We start from the raw sequence: 20,771 nt of genomic DNA on the forward strand, positions 1-20,771 counted from the left end.
GTTGCCTACTCCCTCCCAATCAAGTAATTAGTTAGATGGCGGCTCCTGCAGGTAAAAGGGGTGCATTCGCATACCTATGGGCTCTTCCCTGGATGTCTGGAAGAGATACAGTCCTAGGTGTTCCTGGTGTGGGAACAAAAGCCTGAAAGAGAACCAAGGAACTCATGGAATCTGAGACACAGAGAGTGTCTGATAAAGAGAGACAGAGCGCCTGAGCTTGAGAGTGCCAAGGGACTGGTGACTTTGCCTGGAGAGAGGCTGAGTGTTTTGATGAAAGTGCAGCAGTGAACTGTAGCCATTCAAACCTGAAAGGGGAGAAAAGGCACAGGATACACAGCAGATAACAGATAAATGCTTTAGCATACAATGGGATTATTCAGAATTTATCTGTAATCTACTGCGTATTCTGTTCTTGAATGTCTGCCCCCATAGCTACACAGCAGCTTGTTTATATAAACTATAGTTGTTTTTCTGAAGCAAACACACCAGTTTTACCAGCGCAGGGCAGCACTACATTATATTGACTTTCCTTTAAGACAATGTTCCTTTAAGATCAAGATTCGTATACATATGGGGTTAGTTTGGAAGGGTTGAAATTTATGAACTTTGGTCTTTTTTCAACCCACCTTAACTGTAGAACTTTAGGCTTACAATATTTCCTTTAATATAGATGTACAACAAACAAGGGAAAGTTGTGCTCACCACTAATTTTTAAAATCATTAGGCGGGGGTGCAATGAGGGTGTGACCACAAAATACATATAGACAAATACAAGAGTCCTCTGCACTCAACCCATTATCAATATATTTAAGACATAGACCTCTTCATTTATAGTGCAATATAGTTAAAAAAAGGATACCAGCAACTGGAAATAATCTATGTCTTTGGATTTTTGGGTTTTTTTTCAAATAAGTTAAAACAATGTTATTCACTTGCCATTTGTTAGCTTAGTCATTCTGAAAGGCATCCAAAGAGCTTATCATTTGGTTTCCAGGGATTTGATTAAGCATAAATCTTAGAGTCCCTGTGGCACAACGTGAATCATTAGTTATGTGGGGATTTTTTTATAGAAGTCAGCAGTCATTTAGAACTATTAACAGCTGAAAGCAAAATAATTAATTAAATAATGGCAAAATTGTATTTCCATTGGAAATTGTGTTGCAAATAAAGAATATCAGATGTCAAAGCATGTGTATTTTCAATGTGTTTGTGAATGAATTGGAAGGGTTAGTTCTGTCCGGTGCCAAAAAGTGGCCTGATTAGTAACTGAAACGTGAATTAGAAACAGCAAACTGATTTAATTTCCTTGTAAATCCCAGGGGTGCATTGTGATCACCATGATAGAAGTGCACAAACATCTTTTTTAATGCTCCATGTAGTGTAACTCTAAATAATATTCCCTTTAAATAGGTTGTTCACCTTTGAGTTAACCTTTAATATGATTTAGAGGTTTTAATTTGTTATTATTTGTGGTTTTTGAGTTATTTAGCTTTTTATTCAGCAGCTCTTCAGTTTGCAATATCAGTAATCTGGTTGCTAGGGTCCAAGTTACCATAGTAATCAGCAGGACTGCCATCAGAAATCGCAGGGCCCCATATGACAACATTTTCTGGGCCCCCTTGGCTGCGCCCACCGCAAGCCCCATCTACAGGTTCGCCCCCCACCACACAGTACAAAAACAAAAAAAAATATTGGTGGCTAGGGTTCCCACATGTTAGTAAAAAATAAAAATATATTGGTGGTCAGGGCCCCCCAAAAAAAACATTTGTGGCCAGGGCCCCCCCATTAAAAAATATTGGTGGCTAGGACCCCACATGAGAAAAAAAAATGGTGGCCAGCCCCCACACCCACATTATGAGAAAATTGGTGGCCAGGGCCCCTTAAACGTCTATGCCTTCCCGAAGTCAGCAGCTCTCAGAATGATGGGGGGCCCGGCTAATCAAGTAAGTGTGTCGTGGCCGGGCCCCCCTTACCCTCGGGTCCCCTACAACTCTCCCCCCTGTCCCCCCCTGATGGCTGCCCTGGTAATCAGACATTGATTTGAATGAGAGGCCTGAATAGAAAGATGAGTAATAAAAAGTAGCAATAACATAAAATTTGTAGCCTTAGGGTAGAACTCCACGAGCGTTCATCTTTTTTTTAGATGGCGTCAGTGACCCTATGAGAAAGCTGGAAAGAAATCAGAAGAAAAAGGCAAATAGTTAAGATACTTTAAAACATTAATAATGAAGTTGCTTAGCATTGTCTACTCTATAATATACAAAAGCTAAATCAAAGGTAAACCACCCCTTTAAGTAATAAAAATCAATATATAAGTAAGAACAGAATGTCAAACGTGCATATTCACTGAAAGTATATACCTCACAGCTTAACATTGAATGGGTATTTTTCTCTGTGTAAGTTGATTTTTGTTGCCTAGAAAGCAGCCAATTTACTAAGATTCAAATTTCTATTTTTTTGCCAAATCAAATTTTTTCTCTACATTTTTTTTTCATATTTTCAAGTGTATTTTTTAGTGTTGGGATTACTTTAATGGGCCTATTTACTAACAATCAAATCCCTTTTTTTCCACAAATCTCTAATTTGTGTTTTTTCTGTATTTCTTTAAAACTCTAAAAATTTTAGATTTATAAGTGTACAAACCACAAAAAACTCTAATACAGGATTGCGCCAAGTAAAAGCTGTCAAGCTCCCATCAAATTCAATGCAAACTGCACCGATCTCATTGGACCATTTTTTTTTATCAATTTGGACTTTTAGAGGTTTACAGATTTTTTTTTGCTAGTAATTATCTGAAAAACTAAAATTTTTAGAGGTTTCTTATTTTTTAACTCATTATTCATCCTTTTTTCTGTTCGTACTTTTATATTTGAATCCTTTGATAACTTTCATGACATTTGTGATTTTAGAGAAAACGAGTTTAATTGTGGTTTTAGAAACCTCTAAAACCACTAAAATTCAACCTTCAATAAATAGGTCTCAATGTGTTTTTAACCTTACCCTATTCCAATAGACTCTAATTGAGTCCTACCCATCCTAACTTTCGGCGTGCCTCTAACTATGTCCCAAGCTGATAATTCTATGCTCCCAGTTCCAGAAGTCTCAACCTAACACTCCATTAACTCTACCCTCCACTACTTGCCATTTCTCTACTGACTCACTTCTGTTCCCACTACTGGCACTGTTATTAAAAAGAGATGAAGTAGAGGATACTAACTTCAACCTTTTGCTCCTTGCTAAGGTACATTGTTAAAGAATAGTAAAGCATCTATAAAATAAGAGTGAGTACAGTTATGCTAATTGCCACTGGTTGTTGCAGCTTATTTAGGGTAGGTAGGTCAAGTCTATACTATAGCTAATCTAGTTAGTTATTTTTCTGTTTTTGAATTTGGCACATTAGAACATTTCACCAAAACTTTTAACCACTGACAATGCCACTTTCCACATTTGAACCTCAGCTTGACCTGTCTCTATCCTCTATTATCATCAACTCTTCAATATTTTTAGATGTAACTTTTTCTTGAATGTCCTATATCCCTTGCCAGTAAAACTTGGGTCATCTAAATGCTATTTTACTGTAGCTTGCTCCTCACTGTGATACGATAGGTATTTTTGTGTGACAAGTTAATGGCCATAATCCCCAACCAGTGGCTTGTGAGCAACATGTTGTTCACCAACCTACTGAATGTTGCTTCCAGTGCCCTCAAAGCAGATGCTCATTTTTTAATTCCTGGCTTTAAAGCAAGCTTTAGTTGCATAAAACAAATGTGTACTGCAAACAGAGCATCTGTAGGCTGCCAGTCCACATGGGGGCTACCAATGGCCCATAATAGGCCATATTTGGCACCATCAGAAACTTTTTGCATGCTTGTGTTGCTCTCCAGCTCTTTTTATATTTGATTGTGGGTAATGCGTTATTCTGTAAGAAGAGGTCATTGTACCCTGAGCTCATTCAGACAAGAGTTGCTTCAGGCAGTGGATCAGCAAATTTACAGCTGGGATATGGTTATTGATATACTCATGGGCTTGTTGTGTTTAGATGCTTCCTATGCTGATGTCTCCTGAACCTCTACTTTATTCATAGCTACTGTATGTTCACAAGTGTGATGCAAAGTCAACACCACATGAAAATAATCATGTACCTTTTTCTAAAATACTTTCATACACCAAAGTAAACTTCATCATTCTTATTCACTGATGAGAAAAAAATGATGATCAAAAGTAGAGCAATAATATAGTAGAATTTTCTCAAGAAATCAGGGTACTGTACATGTGATACAAGATGCTAGAAAATGTAAATTCCGGGAAAGCTCAATAAAATTGGGTGTGGGTATTATTAGCTTAAAATACAATTTACAGGAGGTGCCCTTCATGTCATTTGGTGCTTTTTGGAGATCAGGTTTCCAAGAGAGGTCCATACTCTGCTTCCATTTGGAGGCTAACTTCAGATTCACTGCCATTAGGACCAGTTTTGCATAGGATATATATAGGAAATATGGATTGTATTGTTTTGTCTAGCAAGGACGTAGTTGGATCTTTTGGTGTGATCAGAATGTTATAAAATAAAGTAATAAGAAAAAATATACATGTACATGTTTTTATAATAGTATCCCTTTAATTTGGATTGCTTCTTCTGCCATTTTGTTTTTAATTAAATCCCTATTGGATATGCTGTTGCATTCATATTAAATTAATTATACTTGTGTCTATTCTTAAATGTGAGTATTTTATAGACACGTTAGGCTTTTTATCTTTATGAGTTTATTATTTTATTGTTGACTTGCTAAAGCTTACAGACCTTAGAAAGCAGCCATCTAATGTTACATTTGAACTCTTTTCAGCTGCTATTCATTATAACACACTACCACCTACAAATGTTTGCAAATAACTGCATTCTGGAATATCTTTATCTTTTTCATCATTCACTCAGTGTCAATTACAAGTTTCTTGTGATTCAGTCTACATTAAAGTAACACGAAGACTGATTTTGCAGATTGTCATGCACCCATAATGTTTTCCATTTGTCTTCCCTAAGGATTGGCTGTAGGATTACTCAATCAGGCTCCCAACAATTCCACAATGATTGCTCAATTAGACAACTACAGTATGATTACAAGTCTTTAACTGCCTCTTGCTAATCTGTTCTTCTGATTTAGAAGTTGAAGTTTATGAAGTTGAGAAATCTATTTTTACCCAAAAAGAAAGTCCAGCTTACCATTGACTGAAAGGCTATCCCTTTTCCCCCAAAATTAGTAACTGTTCTTCAGCATCAAATATGTATAATTTATCACATATAAACCATTAAAATAATTGGTCATCCGTTGGGACTGGTTGCATCAAAAAGCCTACGTGTTCTGTATGTTAATAATAACGACTAATCATCCAGATAAGGACAAATGGTTTGTGAAGGGATTCCTGTAAGTTGTGATGGGGTTTGACATTCATATATGGTGAAATAGCATTTGATGAAACAAAAGAAATTAAAGCGGGAGAGCAGAAGATGTAGACCAGCTAAAGATAATATAGAAATTATTAGCTTGGCCACGACGGGAGATGGTATGTGCAGTTCTGCATCTTTGATGCAAATTTACCAAAAGGAATCACAGCTGACTGTAGAGTAAAATAGTGTTGAGTATGATTTCTTCCATGGGAGTTTTACTGTTCTATCCTCCAAAAATAAATTTGAATTGGGATTATGAGACTATTAACATCTTTCGGCTAAGCTCTTTGCTATCAAGTGTAAAATAGCAACAGATGGGACAGATAAGACAAATTGGATTTTGGTATACAGGGCAAGATTCATATTTATAAGATTCAACTAATTCAACTACACTTTGCCCTGTTGGCTACAACAAACCATGTACCATGTAGTATGTTTTTCTCACTAAACAGACTTTTTTCCTATACATTTGTAGAAGACAAGGCAGCATCAAGGAAACAGAAGCAAACAGGCAAATGTATACTTCATCAAACACAGTAGAAATAACAGGAATGGAATTCTCAAACTCCCACAAAATAACATCCAGTCACTGGTGTCTGGTGCTGAACTGGGAGATCCACGCCTGCCACGGGATCATAAATATTTCAAGTCAATTTTCCAGCAGCACACCAAGTCAGTTGTAGTGATTGCAAAAAGTGATTTATTTAGCCCAAAAACCACATATCAAACAGGCAACGTTTTAAGGCCACTGGACCCTTTATCAAGCCTCTCTTTTTGCAATCACTACAACTGACTTGGTGTGCTGCTGGAAAATTGACTTCAAACACAGTAGAAACGGATGGGTGGTCACTTAGGAAATGCTACTACATGCAAAACACTGGAGTTTGTGCAGTTACACTCTGCAACTGGTACTAGAACAAACACCCACAACCCATGACAAAAGCTTAACCGGATATTTCTCTTTTTTAATTATTGAGGCACACCAAATTCAGGCTTATTTTCACTGATCTCAAATCACTTGTGAGACATTCCTCTAAAACATTATTGAGGGAAAGTAATAAAAAATGCATGAATAGTAGTTTAAAAAGTAAGAATGAAAGTTTGCATTTTGCAACGTAGTATTTTTCATAGACATATAGGGGCAGATTTATTAAGGTTAGAATGGTAAATTTGAATTCAAATTTTTTTTTGGTCAAAACTTACAAATTTGAATTTTAAATCACCAAATCGAAATTGAATTTGAATGTGAGATTTGATTATGTCTATTGTGATAACCATGACATGATTAGTGATGGGCGAATCTGACCTGTTTTGCTTCACCGAAAATTGGCGAAATGGGGAAAGTTTTGACGCACAAATTTTTTTTCACCCATTGGAGTCTATGGGCATCTTGTTTGCGGCAAAACCTGATGAACTACTACATGGTAGTTAAGACAAAAGTATTTAAAATTATACTTGATATTGTAGGCAAAATGTAAGCTTTTCTTCCCTATCCTATAACGCAATGTTCTTGGGACATCATATTTTGCACTTTGTGCTTCCCTCACTCGAGATTGCGTTTAATCAAGTTGAAGGAAAGTGAAATCCAGAGAATGAAAAATTATCATTAATATAGGCGACAAGCAAGGATATGCAGTACATAGGACAGCAGTGAGACATTGAGTAGGACTACAATTTCCAGTTGTTGCAATAACTATATAACCCAGTTCTTCTTGTGCCTTCAGTAGGTACACTGCTCTGTAAACAAGGTTACCTCTAATTCCTTCTTTATGGGGGTTATTTACTAAACTCCGAATACAAAAATCACGAAAAATTCGTGATTTTTTTTATATAATTGGACTTTTGAAAAATCATGAATTTTTCAGAATTTATTAAACGCCGAGGATGGAAAAGTCTGAATCTGAAAATCCAGCATCTCAGACTTGTCGAGGTTGCATATAAGTCAAAGGGAGAAGTCCTAATGATTTTTTGATGTGCGCTGGTTTTCGTGCAATAATAATGAAAAAACTGTGAAAATCTGATTTTTTCCCTCAAAGCTAATTTTCAAGAAAATGTAATAATAAATAAGCTTAAAAGACCCAAGTGGATTTGATCAGAGTTTGTAGCAAAAAATATTGAGATAAATTCGGACTTAAATAAATAACCCCCTAAATGTTCAAAAATATATTTTTTGTGCACAGATTTTAAAAATTGATACAAAATGTTATGTTTTCACATAAAAGTCTCTATGATCACCACAATTTCATGTGCTCCTGAGTAATGATACAAGCCTCCCAGAAAGCATATGTATAACAAAGCAAAATAAAATGTACAGCACCACATGAAGGAAAGATATGGAGGCATTTTATTGCCAATAGATTAGCCACAATAGTGCAAGCTAGAATGTTATTCTGTAGAATGTTTTACCATATTTGAGTAAACAGCTCTAGAATCTCTTGTTTAGGATAGCAGCTGCCATATTGGCTTGGTGTGACATCACTTCCTGCCTGAGTCTCTACCTGCTCACTCAAAGCTCTGGGCTCAGATTACAGCAGAGAAGGGAGGGGAGGGAGAGGATCAAACTGAGCATGCTCACGTCTGGGCAGGGAGGTTTAAGATGAAAACAGGAAGTCTGATACAGAAGCCCATGTGTACATAATAGAAGGAAAGATATGCTGGGTTTCTTTTGACAGAGAACTCAGAGCAGCATTACTTTGAGGATTTACTGGTATATTTAGGTGGACCTTTCTGATAAGGCTTACTTAGTTTTAACCTTTCCTTCTCCTTTAATGGAAGGATGAACACAAGCTACTCACTGAGAAGATGGATGACTGTACATGTCTCTCGGAGAGAGGGAGCTTGAGCAAGAGAGGGAATGAACAGCAAAGCTGCATAGATTATGCACTAGACATACTTCTATGAGAAATAAAAAAGAGACTATTAGGCTCCTTATAAACAGAACATGCATACATCAGGCAGTCATTAATTATTAGAAGGGCATAACAACACACATTTCAACATTTATGGAACTATTCCTGCAAGGGACATTTACGGTATGCCTTCTGAAAAACAGATTGGGTCATAGATGACATAATTACACCTCTACAGAGAAAGGCTCTTAATGAAGGTGTTCAAAGAAGAAAAAAAGGCCAAGCTTCTCCTTCAAGAAATTTTCACACTAAAAGCACATACTGTTCCTAATGTAAATAAAAAAACATCATCTAGAACTAAAGGCTTTTCACTAAGATTTCAGGTAATAATTATATATTGTTGGCATGTGGTGAACATAACTGAGAAGCAAGATAAAAAATATAATTAGCATGAAACCTTGTACCATATCAATAAATATACAACACCATAACTTGAGCTTGTTCCATTGTTTACATACTGTGTTCTGAGATCAGGTAATGGACCAAAGAAAACATAATTTATATCCCATTAAGTGCTGGTGAACATAAAATTGTATTCTAGATATTAAATGACAAGATATTAAACAATTAATATATTTAGAATAACTATTCCATACATGTGTAGCTCTGTACTGCTATCATCTTCTCTCTACAACACTGCTTCATGTGGTTCCTCTGATCAGCTGGGCCACAATGGAATGGATAAATGGAGGAAAGGATCTTCAAGCTGAAGCATAACTCTTTCACAAATAATACCACAAATAATTTTGGTTCTTAAATAAGAACAGTAGATTTACTGAAGAAATAAGAAAGGTAACATACACAGAATATTTACGGTAGATCATCATATCACAAAATTCCACATGGGTATTAGTCAGGTGTATGCCCACAGCATACCAGGATCTGACAGTGTGTCTAAAAGGGATTCCACTGTCTTGAGTCCCTACAGTCTGGCAGGTATTAATGGTGGGAACTACCCCACACTGCAGTCTCATTGTTGGAGCACATAATTGCTCTTACTAGCTCATGGCACATACCCCCATACTCCAAAGAATGCAGTCCAAAGAAGCTGAACCCTGGCCCAGTGGGACCACATTCTTCCTGCAGAACAAAGGTTACACATTTTGGTCCCAACTGCTAGCACTCCTCTGCTCTCGCAGTAGCTACCATGTTTGTTTATGCATCAGACACTGTGCAGTAATGTGTCATTCTTGTTTATTGCCCGAACAAAAAAGCAGAGAAATGCTGTTCAGAGCATTTAGGTCAGAGAATGATCACTTTTTTCTTGAACATGGTACAAAATGTGTAATAAACTTCTATGGGAAACGTATTTTTTCTGAAGATTTAGGACCTAATATAGAAGTTTAATGGTGGATTCAAAAACCTCTAAGGGGGAGATTCACTAACGGGCGAATTTTCACCAGCATCAGCTTCGCACCTGTCGCAGTACTTGCGAGGTGCAAATATGCTACGAATACTCCAATTCAATAAAATACGAAGTTTCATCCCGGGCGTCGAACACTGATGGCTTTTCGCTATCATTACTTCGGTTGTGCAAGCATTTCATAGTGATGATGCGCTAGCATTCATTTGTGCCTAGCGAAACTTCGCTAGTGATCTTGCCCTTAGGTCAATTTGCATACAGCGGGAAATTTTAAGTTGTATGGACGTCTTTATTATAAATGTTGCTGCAAATGGTTTAAGTTACCGGTTTATATTACACATGTCCAGGGAACCTTAATAAAGACAAGAGAGTAAATATAATGCCCTACACATGAGTCCACAGTAAAATTAATGTTCCATATCTAATAAAATGTGTGGAGAAACCCACTTACCCAAAAAAGTAAGTAAGACTCTTGCAGCCAATCCCACTTAAAAAAGGGAAAAGTCGCCAGTGTTTTTTGAACTTTAATGCATTTTCAGCACACAGGATATGTAAGTAACAGAAGATTGAGGAAGATCTAGCTGCTTTATAGCACTTCACCTGGTCTGAGGTGACAAAGGCAACTCTGGCGAAAGAGCTAACGTTCAGTAAAATCCACATTTTAGTGAATTTGTGGAGTAACGTCTGTTCGCCAGAGCGTTAAGTCGCCTGGCAATATCGTGCGAATGACCGCTGCAACGGTCCTGTTTGCTAACGAGTTGGTGCCTGCACCTGTTAGTGAATTGGCGATGTCCCTGCGGGTGCCAACTATCTGTAGTAGTAATGATCCAGGTTTTCCAAGTTGTCACAGGAGTTTCCATCTTGGATTTTGTTAGGAGTGTCTTTGACACGCACATGCTCAGTGGACTTTGAGCAGCTTTTAAGAAGCTAAGCTTAGGAGTTGTCATAAATTGCAAAGCAGAAAATTAAGTTTGCCTGTCATATATAAGTAGATGCTACATGGCTGATTATTAGATTCTGATGCTAATTGTGCTGGTTTCTGATATGCCATGTATCAATAATATGAATTATTTAGTAATCAGCCATATATTGTGACATGTATATGATATATATGATATATATTCAGCATATTGTGCATCAGTCCCTTAGCTCAGTAAGTGACAGCAGCACAGAGCATGTGCAGTGAATCAGCAGAAAAGAAGATGGGGGGAGCTACTGGGGCATCTTTGGAGACACAGATCTTCCCTGATAAAGGGCTGTGGGTGCCTTTGTCCTGGTATAAAACCCCTAAACAAACATTTCTGCCCTTCTTATTTAGTTAAGTTGTAGTTCCCCTTAAAAGTCTATTCCTAAATAATAGAAATATGGTATGGACCTCCAGCCATGTGGGCTGCCAAAGCTTTCTCCATATATTGATTTCTTTTTTGCAATGCCTCCTTTTCATTACCTCCTGCAGTGAAATTGCTGAACAGTAATCTATGCCTTGCATTGTCAAATTCGGAAAAAAAAAATATATAAAAGTTATAAAACATTATCACTGTGAATTATTTGTTAAGCAAAAATGAAACCTTCTTTTGTGGAAGCTTGGAAAATACCTGGGACTAAGAGCAGCACTTTAAAGATCAGCAAATGCGACTAATCATATTTTTTTATACCTTTAGCCTATTATAATTTATGTGGAATATTCCGTTTTCATTTGAGTTGGCAGGATCAGTTAACACATTGCATATGCTTAAATAGTGGGAGTGTGCACAACAGAGAAAGAGGAGTGCCTTTGGAGCCTGTCTGAAATGAATACCTCTTTTCAAAATAGTATCCACATGCCTGGAGCAGCAGAGCGTTCACTGAACTCCCTAAGATTTCCTAAATATATATACACACACACGGCTGCTCCCTGAATATACTGCAGCACATTCCTGACTCCCGTCACCTGCACAGAGAACCTCCTCTGATTCTTAACAGAAGCAAAATCGGAAGCATTCAGAGAAAGGTACATTTTTATATTAATACAGAGCCGTTTGTCTCAAGCAGTGAGTTTAATGTTCTGTTCCACTAACCACATCATCTTTAGCTTGAGTGAACACATTAAAAGAGAGGGTGAAATGGAAATAGGGTTTCACAGTTCATAGAGAAGGGCTTCTTACTGTGAAAGGTATTGGTTTTTCATTTTTTCTCTTTTCTGTGTTTTGCTTCTGAAAATATTGTGATCATTTTGTTTTACGCATCATTTCTCCCTCATTTTTTTTTCCGGAAAACTCTGGCTGGTTTGTATCAATTTAACTTGTATGTCCTTGCCCTCATTGTTGTTATTTAAATCGTTGCATTTTACTTATGCTTGTAAGGCTCACTCTTTGAACCAATTCAATCAGAGTAAAGTGACTGAGATAATATTTGTGATTTTCAAGGCCTCATTTAAAATGCCAGGGACACCTCTTTGAACTCCATTCACCCTACACTGAATACAGCACTGCCAAACACAGGCATTGAGAAAGGGTGGGTTGTGGGCATCCCCTGGTATGTCCCTCTGCCTAGGACAGGCATTAAGTACAGGACTGTGTTGTGTTGAGTTGAGCTCTGCACCTTGTGCCAAGTTTTCAATCTGAAATAAGGTGCAGGGTGTAACTATTGCCCTGTTAATGCAAGTGCCTTGTGCCTGGGTACTAAGGAGTACAATTTTAAATCCTTTATTGATTTGCTTTTGAATCCGGGGCCCTATACTGTATATTTCCATTATAGTGGATAAACTGTGTAGTATAAAACAGATATGCTAGTAAAACAGATAGCAAGTAAAGCTGTAAAGATACTGAACAGCTTAAAGCATGAGAATCTTCTAATTGTCAAAAAATCTGGAAAGTGTTACATTTTGGTAATTTATATGTTTTTTTCTATTATTCAAGGTACTTATTTTCATTTGTTTGTTTTCTAAAGGTTTGGCAATTCATTCATATTCATAACCCTAATTCGGTTACTGTCTCTTTAAATATAAATTAACCCTTGCCAATCCAGGGCCCTGAGTCCCTTTTGCGTATGAAAAGTACTGGGAACTGGGATTTACAGCGCAGTGCCTCCACCTGAGGAGCGCACTTCAGGAGATTTCCACTGTAAATGCAAATCACACAATATAGCTTTTACTCTGGGTAACCTGTGTGGACTATCAACCCCTGGCACAGTCTCTCAGTGCCACAGTCCCACACTCCACACCGGGTGGATAAATGCAAAATCAATCCGGTCAGTTCAATTCCCCAAGAGCTCTTATGTCCCCAGGTAGCGCTACCTGCCCCAAGGTACCTTTTCCCTTTGAAAGTAGTAGCCTCTCCCACGTGGCAGGTACACAAGCAAGACCTGTCCTCACCCAAGGTAAACACACAGTGGCCAAAATATCCACAGGCAGGAGACAGAAACTGTCTTTCCCTAATGCTCAAATACTTTCTCCAGAAGAGCAAAACACAGCCTTTCCTTTGCCTTCTTCCTGGAAACTCCTTTTAAGCATCTGTGTCACTCTCCATAGATCTTTTCCTTTCTAGCTGCTGCAGCAGGGATTCCCCTTCAAAGCTATGTGGGAAACCCTATACATTTGGCTCCAAAGTCAGGCATTCCCTCTCTCCCAGAGATGGCACCCAGCCAAACGGATGGCTCTCCAGCCTGTAACTGGGCTGGATGATGTCACAGACAGAAAAACAGGGGAAGGATTTGTCTGATCCTCTACATAATAAAACATGTTTTTTGTTTCTGTTTCGCTAATGGGTAATCCATGGTTGAATTGACTTCTGTTCCCACTTTAAGTGCTACCAGATTATAAGGGCCATCCCCCCATATGTAATAAAAGGCACTAAGTTTGCCCAGGAACACTAATCCATAGCAACCAACCAGCAGGTATGATTTACTGTTCACCTGTATAAAAGCAAACATCTTAGTGGTTGCTATGGGTTATTGCTCCTGGGCAAACTTAGTGCCTTTTATTACATTAACCCAATAGAGTCTTAAAAGATGTGCCTTTTAAATAAAGTTATGGAAAGGCTTGGAAAGGAGAGCATAAAAAAGGGGATGGGAACAGTATGTATATATCAGTTTTCATAGTGATACAGGAAAGAATTGTGAATTGCTGCCATTGAGTTTGCAGTGTCTCCTTTAGGAGAGTTGTTGACCTTTATAAGAACACTTTGTAACACAATGTGCATATATCAGTATTTTACATGGCCCTTGGGTTCTGTAAATCCATACTGTAATTAAAATAGAACCTGTGTGCTTTGATGAAATGGTGATCAATCAGTGATGCAAATACAGGGCTTTGGCAGAGGACTTTTTCATGACTATTGATGAATGCTTCATGTCAGAATCTAACACATTATAAAAGCTCAAAGTTGTTTCCTAAAACCCCTGGTAACTGGATGGTTTAGGACCCTTTACCTCCCCAATCCCAAATATTTGCTCTGTGGTGAGGTGGAGGAAAATATAAGAAGGGCACTGCTAACCCCTTGCCTCCCATGTCCCAACCCCATGTATAGATGAGTAGGCAGATATTAATAGTGAAGAGTGAATCTGTCCTGTTTCGCTTTGCTGAAAAATTCTCAAAAGTTTGCGAAATGGCGAAGAATTCACGAAACGTATTGAAGTCAATGGGCATCAAAATCATTTTGACGCAGTAAAATATTTATGTGAGCAACAATTTTTACACCCCCAACTCTTTTGTCCAAATGCATTAAAGTCAATGGGCGTCAAAAGAATTTTTTATGCGTAACAATTTTTAATTGTTTTTTAATTTTTGCAGCAGTCTCAAAAAAAATTGCAGGTGGCAAAGTGTGGAAATTTGCCGCAAATCCATGCCTGGCAAATAAATTCACCCAGCAATTCCAATAGAACTGCACTTACTTCATTTATCCCCTTCACTTTGAGTGCACGTCTTGGAGCCTGTTCACAGCAGCTTCCCCATGATAAGCAAGTAAATATCCATTGACAGCACTTCGAAATTCTTTAAAACTGCCTTTAATAGTTTGCAGTTATTTGCACAGCAACACGATGAATAAATTCACCCATCACTATATATTAATGTTAGAGTAAATACGGCACCTGATAAATAATTGCATTCCAAAAATTTTTTACTAGTGATGGCCAAATAAATTTGGCAGGCATGAATTTGCGGCGAATTTCCACATTTCGCCGCCAGCCAATACATTTTTGAAACTACAGTGAAAATTCAATGATGAAAAATCCGCTGCGACAAAAAAAATGGTTGCGTGTCAGAATTGTCACAAATTTTTAAGCAACGCAAAATGGCACATATTCGCCGTCTGACACTGGGGCAGAGGAAGACGTTTTTGGAGAGATCATGAATTGGCTTTGCTGACAAACCCTTGACCTTGTACTTGAGTGGGCTATAAACAAAATATTTGCTCCCAGTCCTTACCAATGACCTCTTCCAACCTTCCTGGGTTATAAAAAAAATAGTAATAATCAAAAAACCTGATACTGGTCCCTGCCTAGCCTAGATACCCCTTTACAGACTCTAGCCCCATCTCCTACTTGAAAATGTGGTAAAGGGTCAGAGGTGGTACCTTTAATCTCAGAGTTTTAAAGACATGGTTCATTAGTTGTCGCCTCATGTTTCTTTTTATATAATTCCCAAAGTCTACAGCCATAAACTGTAAATTAAAACATCTTATCTTTTATGTTTATTTTGTAATAATAAAACAGTAGCTTGTACTTGATCACAACTAAGATATAATTAATTATTTTTGGAAGCAGAACCAGCTTATTGGGTTTGTTCCATGTTTATATGTTTTTTAAGTATATTAAGGGGTTTTAGTTATTTATCAAAGTCTGATTTTATCTTCTACACATTTTCTGCTACAAACTCAGATCAAGTCCGCCTCACATTTTTTATGCTTATTTATTATTATGTTTTCCCATAAATTTGCTTTTCACAATTTTTTCAGATTTTTCACCCGAAAACGCTTATTTCTTATGCTTTTTTTTCCCGAAAACTCGGAAAACCTCAATGTATTGCACCAAACCCAGCGCACATCAAAAAATCATTGGGACTTCTCCTATTGACTTATATGCAACCTCGACAGAACTGAGATGCCGGATTTTTTGATTCTGACTTTTTAATCCTCGGGGTTTAATAAATTCTGAAAAATTCATGATTTTTTAAAAGTCTGATTTTATAAAAAATAATCACATTATTTTTTTGCATTCGGAGTTTAGGGTATGGAGAGCCAAATTACAGAAAGATCCATTATCCAGAAGACCCCAGGCCCCGAGCCTAGGATAACAGGTCCCATACCTGTACATGCTTTTAGAAAACTAGGGTGACCACCTTGTACTGAGTGTGGTGTGAAAAGTGACCTTAATTGAGGCAGGTAATTCTTTGCTATAGTTGAGTCTAAGTAGAGGTTTAATAAACTGTGAGCAGAAAGAAAGGGATTTTAATAGTAGATCATCTTTACATCCCTTCTTCTACAAAGAGCCCCATTCTATTGGAAGCCTTGCATGACAGAGGCAATTGTCTAGTATTTTTAATCTGTTATCTTTACTTGTTTACCAAACGGCTACCTACAATCTTCTGAAGAGATAATGCACAAAAATTCTTACTTTTATCTTTAAAATTAGTTAATGTGTAATGCATTTAAAAATTGACATACGGCACATATACCTTCAAGCAGATGGGAAAAGTGAAAATCCATTCTGCAGGCCTAAAGTTAGACCTTTCTATAAAGACATGGTGCTGACATATTTTCAGATGATGATTTTATCACCACAGATCAATCACTGTTAATTGTTACGATTGGTATATCAAACAACCACCTTTCGCTTCAGAAGGAGCCCTCCGCTATTCGGGTGCCGCCAGGTCTTATCATGAGAGGACCAAGGAGGGAGTTCTGGGCATGCAAGGGAATCATACGCAGTAGTGAAACGGAGAACAAGAAGCGTGATCGTGGGACAGGCCGGGTCGATACGAAATGGGAGCAAAAGTACAGACAAGTGTTTCTTCTCACAATAAAACTATCATAGGGTTAGCTTCTAACTTCCACAAATTTGGGCATTTTTACTGGGGCATTTCCTAGCATAAAGTGATATTCAGTATAGGACATCTGCAAATTACCAACACAAGGAAGGAAGGTTGATTCACTAGGTTTGGGTATTCACAGTCATATCAATAACTAGTCATCAAATGAGCATTTAATCAAATAGACACTCAACTTTGCATGAATATTTCATATGGTCCATCCACATGTAAAAGTGCAACAAAGATGCAAAATACTATGGAGTGTAATCAATAAATCATGAAGGTAATACAGGTATGGGAACTGTTATCCAGAATGTTTGGGACCTCGCTTAGGTGAAAGATCGTTACTTCGAAAATAAACTAAAGTGCGAATTTTACAGAACGTTACCTCAGTTCGCTACAGTTTCCTTCGCCACCTTATCCCAGAAAAACTGATAAGATGAAGCTACAGTACATCCTCCTCAATCTTATGTCAGTGACATCATATCCTGTTTGCCGGAAAGTCCTAAAAGTTGTTAAAAAATGCTTGCATTTTTTCATTTTTTAAGCAGGATGGCCTTTCAAAAGTCCTAACTAATAAAGATTTTTGTGTTAACATTTTTTCCCAACCATTTGAGGGGCTTACCACATTCGTTTTAGGGTGGGTTCATGTCTAGGGCATTAGAGGATCTCTTTTGCTCTCTTTTCTTTCTTTGGACATTTGTAATAAGTGGCCACTTCAAGCATTTGCACTAACATCTCTAATGAAGACATATATAACACCTACTGTATATGTACACGCCCTATTCAAATTGACCTAAGCGTAAGCGTTTCGCTTGGCAGAATTGAACGGTAGCGAAAGATCACTATGAAACGGTCGCACTGAGAAATTAACGCTAGTGAAACTTCACCAGCATTCGCAGTTTAGTGAATTAGCGTACTGGTAAAGAATTTGAACCTGGCAAACTGCCAAAAGTCGCCCTTTAGTGAATTTGCCCCCTAGTTGGTTACAGTTACTCCTGTCTTTCATAATGGATCCAATTGAACATTTAAATGCATCACTTTATATATAATATATTTAAAGGGATACTGTCATGGAAAAAAAAAATTTTTCAAAATGAATCAGTTAATAGTGCTGCTCCAGCAGAATTCTGTACTGAAATCCATTTCTCAAAAGAGCAAACAGATTTTTTTATATTCAATTTTGAGATCTGACATGGGGCTAGACATATTGTCAATTTCCCAGCTGCCACAAGTCATGTGACTTGTGCTCTGATAAACTTCAATCACTCTTTACTGCTGTACTGCAAGCTGGAGTGATATCACCCCCCTCCCTACCCCCCCCCCAGTAGCCAAACAAAAGAACAATGGGAAGGTAACCAGATAGCAGATCCCTAACACAAGATAACAGCTGCCTGGTAGATCTAAGAACAACACTCAATAGTAAAAACCCATGTCCACTGAGACACATTCAGTAACATTGAGAAGGAAAAACAGCAGCCTGCCAGAAAGCATTTCTCTCCTAAAGTGCAGGCACAAGTCACATGACCAGGGGTAGCTGGGAAATTTACAAAATGTCTAGTCCCATGTCAGATTTCAAAATTGAATATAAAAAAATCTGTTTGCTCTTTTGAGAAATGGATTTCAGTGCAGAATTCTGCTGGAGCAGCGCTATTAACAGATTCATTTTGAAAAAAAAAAAAAAAATTCCCATGACAGTATCCCTTTAAGTATTTTCATATTTTACTCCCACTTCCATAAGGAGGTAACATAACATAACGATGTCTATGAGGCTGTCTTCCATGAAACTTATATGCAGAAGCATCCATGGTCACTGAATACTATTGGAGTTAGATGTGGGTAGCCATTTAACATACTGATTAACATTACTATGTATTACCATCACCATGAATTAACTACACTGTTTTGTTTTGTTTTTTGCTTTCTTGTTGTATATAAATATGAGTGGGCCAAACGGAAGAATATTCCATGACTGAGCATCTGATGACTCATTGGTGAAGAAGGTTTTCCCTCTTCTAATGAATCTTTATTCCTTTACTATATTTAATACTATATATTAAATATTAGTTTATGATAGGGTAGCTACAGAATGAGAATAGTTTTGTGCACTTTCCTGGCAGACAGAGAAGAAACTATCAAATATATGACAGCATCTAAATTCTACCATCCTGTTATGTTGAAGACCAGTTTACAAAGCATGGTTTGTAAAAGCCAAAATTGGCTCATTACGTCACCAGTGAACCGAAACCTGTAGACACCTTTGAAGAAGAGAATTAAATATATAAATGCTGGAAAAAAATGAATGTATATAAATGTCATGGTTCACATAGAGTTGATTCTCAGCCTCTCCTGTGATCTATAAATAACAGATATAACTATGCAATTAATATTGCCAAATCGCAGAAACATATTTTTGGGAAATTAAAACAATGTGAATATTGGTATAACTAATCTTTGATGTCCAGCTGTTGGACTTGTTCTGCTCACCAGGGATAGATGTTGCCAATTTCTTAATTCAGAGGTTCTACAGATATAAAGTATAGCAGTCAATGCATGTCATATATTTCAATGATGTAACTATTTAAATGTATGCTTCTAGCACTTAAATGTGTGTAAAATAATCAAAAAATCCACAAGATGTATAAGATGCATAATGGATTCAATATGTATACTGAAAATACTGCTTGTTCCCTGGTATTTAAATGACCTAGCAAAAAAGGATCAACCGTTGGTTTTGTGATCTCCTTCCCTTGATATAAAGCAGAATTATTCTGCATGAGGAAGATTCCAACACCTTTTTCTTTGCTATTCAGGTACCCCAACGCCATAGATTGTATTCTGTTTGGTTTAATGAAGTTTCCTGAACTATGAAACTTGTTTGAACTGTGGAACATAGGGTGGTTACTATGCCTATTCACTTAAATTCCAGCTGTTGAGATCCAGTCCTCTAGAAATGAGTCATCCAAATTTAGGAAGCTAAAATGGCCATACATGTATAGATTTAGTGCGGCAGATTGGTTGATTTCTGTCTTAATTCCCATGTAATTTGCACAATTACTATTAAAGCCTCTCCCCCCAGTAAACCCCAATAGACCCACCCTAAATCCTGGTTTCATTTTTCACTGGATAGTTGGTTTTGGATTTGTCTTTTCAAATGGTCTTAATTTTTTAAATGTACGTTCTTGAATTATTCTGGGCCATTTACTAACAATCAAATTTCTATTTTTTACACAAATCTCCAAAGATGTGTTTTTTCTATTTTTCTTAGAATCTCTAAAAATGTAGATTTATTAAGTGCAAAAACCACAAAACCTCTAATGCTAAAATTCACAAAGTAAAAGTTATCGATGTCCTATAGAAGTCAGAGGGAGCTGTGCTGATCCTATTGGACCGCTAGAAATTGTCTGGGTTTTTGCTATATATTTTTAAACCATTTTGTAGGTGTCTATGTTTTGTAATAAACAGGCTGTAGATAATTTCTGATTGCACCGGTACTGATCTTTGTCAGTTTACATTTCATCAACCAGCTTGAAAACAGATACTTAATACAACTGTTACAATTTAGGTCCATGTTACTATTTATGTCCATGTAGAAAGAGATTAGCGTTACATGATGGGGCAAATTTATCAAGGGTCAAATTGAAAATTCGAAATTCAAATTTCCAATTTTTTTTACTCCTCTCTAGGGAGTTATTCAAATTCAATTTGAGTTTTTTAAAAAAATTTGAATTCAATTTTTGAGATTTATCATACTCTGGCCCTTTGATATTTGCCACCTGAAACCTGCCAAATTTCTGTTTAAGTTAATGGGAGAGGTCCAGGGATCAATTTTGAGCTGTTTGCAGCCTTCCTGACATTTTTAAAGTTTTTAAGTAAAGTTTTTAAAATTAGAATTGAGTCGGTTCCATTCATCCAAGTTTAAAAAATTAGATTTATTTAATAAATTTTGATTGGTAAAATTTTGAATTTATGGGAGTATAGTAGAGTTTTTAAAAACTCAAATGAATTCAAAACATTTGATAAATGTGCCTCCCCAAGTTCACTGTATTGATC

General features: G+C 37.1%; 1 protein-coding gene across 1 annotated transcript in view; it reads left to right on the forward strand.

Moving 5' to 3' along the window:
• The first annotated feature begins 11,497 nt into the window (after positions 1 to 11,497).
• The window catches only part of efemp1.S (EGF containing fibulin extracellular matrix protein 1 S homeolog), a 46,122-nt gene continuing 36,848 nt past the window's right edge, over positions 11,498 to 20,771 (forward strand). Inside the window, exon 1 of the mRNA XM_018265093.2 lies at positions 11,498 to 11,702. The gene's annotated coding sequence lies outside the window, so the exon portion shown is untranslated. The remainder of the gene's footprint in view (positions 11,703 to 20,771) is intronic.

The sequence above is a fragment of the Xenopus laevis genome, chromosome 5S (assembly GCF_017654675.1).
Source record: "Xenopus laevis strain J_2021 chromosome 5S, Xenopus_laevis_v10.1, whole genome shotgun sequence".
In the NCBI taxonomy this organism is placed as follows: Eukaryota; Metazoa; Chordata; class Amphibia; order Anura; family Pipidae; genus Xenopus; species Xenopus laevis.